Source organism: Asparagus officinalis, chromosome 4 (assembly GCF_001876935.1).
Source record: "Asparagus officinalis chromosome 4, Aspof.V1, whole genome shotgun sequence".
NCBI classification, from domain to species: domain Eukaryota; kingdom Viridiplantae; phylum Streptophyta; class Magnoliopsida; order Asparagales; family Asparagaceae; genus Asparagus; species Asparagus officinalis.
Genome location: NC_033797.1, coordinates 89,440,608 through 89,446,026, shown reverse-complemented (window position 1 = coordinate 89,446,026; position 5,419 = coordinate 89,440,608).

Sequence of the window (5,419 nt, the reverse complement as noted above, 5' to 3'; positions counted from 1 at the left end):
ATATACTTGTGTGGCAAATCAAATGTTTGAGTTTCTTTTAGGAGGAGAAATCCCTATTTCTCCTTATACTCACATATGCATATAGGTAGGGGGAGCTTTTAGCTCTCTTTCTGTTATGTTCTTCATTTTGATGTTGCCAAAGGGGGAGAAAAATGTGAGTATATGTTGTTTATATATTGTTTATATGTTGTTTATATGTTCATTGGTTTTATGAATATAAGAAGAAATTATTTGTTGTTATCAAAAAGGGAGAGATTGTTAGGACTCATGTGATGAGCCTATTTCTCTAATCTTGTTTTGATGATTTAACAAACAGTTTATAACGTGTTTTCTAGCGTTTGGTTTTGATTGATTAACCCAAGTTGAATGATTCAAGAGCTATATTGTAAATGGAGCAAATACAAGTCATGTTAAGATCCAAAATCGAGCTTCATATGCAATCTATATGGTATATTTGTGTAGGATGTGTATTTTGTGTATCAATACTTTTATGCTTAATTATATACACATACGCATTTCTTATTTTCATCACAATTTGGATATTTTTAAGTAATTTTTGTATTATTGACTTATGGACTAGATAATCTTTGTATACATCTTATATATGGTCCATAAAGTTGATCAAAATGTTTTTATAACTTAGTTTAAGTCATATGTCAAAAATCAAGTGTTCATACAAACACGTATTTTTGAGTTTTTGCAAAACGACAAGTTTTTAGAAATGGGAAATGCAATTTGAAAATTTTCGTTTGTAACATGCTCAGTTTCATGTTTATAAATATTTTCCTAAGTTTTATAATTTTTGGAATTTATTTAATATTTTTAAAGATGTTTTAATTTTAGGGTTTCAGCAGTTTTTATCATATGTCAGTTTTTGGTCGACCGCACAAGACCTGCCGGTCGACCGACCAGAACAAGATTTTTCATTATTGTTTCATAGGGTATTTCAGTCGACCGAAATTGACCTGCCGGTCGACCGACTAGAACATGATTTTTCAGCATTATTTCTTAGGGTTCCTCAGTCGACCGACAACTTTGTTTCGGTCGACCAATGGACACCCTTCGATCGACCGACCAGTGTCATCGGTCGACAGAACTGATGACCGTTGACATAACAACTTTGTTATATTTTCTTGGTTTTTGGACCTTTGTTTCTTGATCCTATATACCCCATACCCTTTAACTTCTGAACTAATGATGAAAATTTTAAAATAAGTTTACAAAGGGGTTTAAGTTTGTTTAAGAGTTTTTAAGTGGTTTCAAGTTTGTTTTTTGAAGAAGATTGATTCTTTCGTGTTTGAGCTTCAATTCCATCTCTATCTCACTCTTGTTATTTTCAGAGAAGTTTTCTCTAAACTCAATTCTAGCCTTACATATTTATTTGTTGATTATCAATTTTATTTAAGCTAGATTTTATATTGAGTTTAGTTTTCATTATTGTTCATAATATTTTCACACACACCCATATTTGAGCTTGAAATTTTTTACATATAATACATTTGAGTTGTGAGTGTGATTAATTGAGTTTAATTTTGTTCTCAATTTGTATTAGAGAACGAATTATTTTATTTGTACTTAATTGTTGAGAGTTCACTTTGTAATACATTTAGAGGGTGTGTTGGGTGACTGCATTGTGTGTGTTGTAAATGTTTGTTGATGAACGTTGAAAACCGGTTATGTAGTGTTTTTTTGAGATAGTGGAGTTCTCCGCATGAGTGGGGAACAGAGACGTAGGTCAAAAGTGCCCGAACTCCGTGATCACATCATGTGTTTGTATTGTCTATTTGCGCACTATCTCATTTGCATATTTATTCTTGTTTATATCGCCCTTTGTTTATATTGCATAGTCTTGCTCATATAGCTTGTTGTATTTCATATTTGCTAGAATAAAGTTAATAAGTTTTAAATTGATATTAATACCAGATTAGATTAACATATACCCTATTCACCCTCCCCTCCCCACTCTAGGGTAATTTTAGGAATATATATATATCCTTCTTTGATGCAAAGAGGGTTTTCTTCATGAGATTTTTCCCTTATTCTATTGCCTTCTAACTCTTTTCTCTTAAACATTCGTTGCCCCAATTACCGACGATCTTCCATGGCTCCTTAGACTTCCACTACTAGCCATAATGAGTTGAGGATCAACCTCCTCTAGCCTTACCACTCCTAGTTCTGCGCTCAAGTGTTTAAGGTGTATTATGAGCGCTACGACCTCCCAGGGCTTTCACTTTTTTGGTACCAAACAGGGATGAGTTGATGTATCACCATTGCAAGGATACATGGCCACTCTATCTAGCCCATTTGGAGGATGCACTCTGGCTGTTGTTCCATCCCTTCCTCTGGGATGTGTGCGTAGCCCTGGGGTATCCCCTTCGTAGTTCACCCTAAACACCATCGCCACTCTAGTGGGTTTCTGGTGATCTGCCATTGAATTCGTGTAGAGCCGAGCTTGCACCTGTTAGGCAACCTTGTGGGTGTCAATACAATGATGAATGATGCCTACTATTTCTTCCACAACATAAGCAGTGGCAAACTAGTGTCGGACTATTCGAAATCCAACAAGGATTGGAAAGAGCAGTTCGTTTGGGTTTTTAGCTCCAACGCCATCCTATCTTGCCCCATGTGGTTGGAGATCAAGAAGAACATGCTAAGCTCCTATATACTTTCAGCCGAGGAGGGGCGATAGCTCGAGAAGATCCGCTCCTATGTGGGATCATGAGAGATGAGTAATATCTTCGAGTCGTCCTCACTTTGGGTGGCCGACATATTCGGGGTTCTTCCTATCGAGACCGACAAGGAACGAGTGGCTCTCCTAGATCTCCCTTTGAAGGCTAAACAACTCGTCTTTGGTAGATCTAACTTTTATCATGAAGCCCTGAAAGCGGCTGAGGGGTGAGTTGGTCCCCGAAGAGCTAAACAACTTGTGGCTAAGGACGGTGGAGATTGCCGCGAAGTTGGTCAGACCCAGTATCTCCTCCCAAGCGGAGAAGTTGGAAAAGAAGAGGAGGATATTGAGCAAGAGCAAAGGGCCCAGTGCACTAGCTGAGCGTCTTCAAGTCGACTCGACAATGAAGGTGAAGGCTTCTGCGGTGAGTACCAAGGAGGGCCCGCAGCCTGGCACGCTTCCTCTCTAGGCCGCAACCAAAGCCTGAGCTAGGGAGTCGGCAAGCTCTACTTCAGCCGACAAGGGGGCTACCGAAGATTGATGCCACCATAGTGTCGAAGGTGGCTTCTGCTAACCATTTCACCATTGCATCTCCAAGGTCAACACTCAATTGTTGGCTGAGCTCAGAGACATGTTAATTAGCGAGCTGGGAGAAGCTTATGAGGGATGACAAGTTTGCTCCCACCAAGCCTCTCAATAGGGAGAGCTCTATCCTCATGTTAGGGATCACTTAGGCCCATGCCTTAGAGTAGTTTTGGCTCCCAAGGGATGTGGAGATCCTGTAGAAGATGCCTAGTACCGTTCTACATCTGGCCCTTAAGAGCTATCTTCTTCGGAGTGCCATGGTCGAGAAGGAGCTCTTCACTCGGCTCTCTTTTGCACAAAGGCTCCCTGTCAAATTTGAGAAGACTATGGCAACCGAAAGGGCGACTAAGGAGGCTACAAAGGAAAAAGTCACCACTTTAGAGGCCGAGCGTGGTTCTTGGAGCCAGAATGAAGGCAAGCTATGGAGGGAGATGGAGATGAGGGATGACATGATCAAGGGGCTTCAGGGTCATTGCTCCAAGCAATCCGTCACCATCGCCAAGTTGAAGGAAGAAATTAGCCTTTACTGGCTCATCGATTGAGATGGCTAAATCAAATACTTAGCGGGAGGAGGTTAAGGCCGAGAAGCATGCCCGACTCCATGTGCAAGAAAGCACTTAGTCGGTCCGTTTAGACACCCAAAATTTAAGGCTGGATCTTGAGGAGGAGAGGGTGACTCGCCAGGCAACTCAGGTGACCATCTAGGCCTTGGAGGATCGACTCACCTTCTTGGACTACAAGACTCACAAGTCGGAGATCATAGAGGAGTATTGCTAGGGCCTTTGGGCAAAGTTGAGGTGTTGTTGGCCTACAAGGTAGGCTTCGACTACCTTGTAGCCTTGGTTCCTCCAGAGTCTTGACCTACTCCTGACACCGACTACCCTCCTTGTGTCGCTAGCTGCCTTGATTTTTTGAAGGAGTTAGACATCGAGGGGGGAGGGGGGGATAACCCTAGAGGGGAACGATGATGAAGATGTAGAGGAGTTTGAGGAGGACCAAGAAGAGGTTGTCCCTCCTGCTTAGTAGGCCCCAGAGGTCAACCCTTCTTTCGCTTATCATGCCCCACCCCCCGAGTCAAGTGCCTCTCTTCCTAGTCCTACTCCCGACCTAAGCCGAGATTTATGAGGCCTTGTATCTTTTTCTTATGGATGTAGGTGATGATGTAAATACCTTGAAATATGAAATAAAATTTTTAGGCTTGTTGCCCTATAAAACTATCATGTCCCAATTTATTTTTGTTCAGAAGTTTTTATGTGTTGTTTTTTCTGTCGGTTATGATATGTGATTTGAGATGAGTTGGCTGCATTTTAGACGTGACTCGGGTGGGTGCCTCCGACTTAAATGAAGGTGCTAAGGTCTTTTGAGATCGAATTCTACTGAGAGATTGGCGTGCCTTATTCTTATGGTGCCAATGGATTTGACTAAGGGACTTAGAGTTAATGAGGGTGCCAAGTCTTTTAAGGTCAGAGTCGACCGAGAGATTGGCGTGCCTTGGTCTTATGGTGCCAAGGATTTTGGCTGAGTGTCTTTGACTTAATGAGGACGCTAAGGTCTTTTGAGGTCGGAGTTGACCAAGATATTTGTGTGCCTTAGTCTTATAGTGCCAAGGGCTTTGGTGGAGTGCCTTGGCCTTAATGAGGGTGCCAAGGTCTTTTTGTGGAGGACAACCAAAAGGTTTGAGTGCCTTGGTCTTATGATACCAAGGGATTTGGTTGAGTGCCTTTGACTTAATGAGGGTGCCAAGGTCTTTTATCGAGTGCCTTAGACTTAATGAGGGCACAAAGGTTTTTTATCGAAGAGGACCAAAAGTCTAGAGTGTCTTGGTCTTAAGGTGCCAAGGGCTTTGGTTAAGTGCCTTGGACTTAATAAAGGCGCCAAGGCCTTTTGTTCCTGTAAAGATAAGGTACCTTAAGAATACAACATAAGGGTTAGCACTCAAAAATAATTTCATGTTCATAAGTGAAATGCACATTTACAATTATTGACAATACTTTTTGAGGTGATCGAGGTTCTAGGGGTGTTGCTTAGAATGAGACATGATTTCTCGGAGAAGAAGGCCCCATGTTGGGAACCAAACTATTTATATATGGAATCACAAAGACAAATAAAGAATTGATTAAGTCGAAGGATGTCCTCTAACTCTCTAAATGTCTAGGTTTTTAGAAA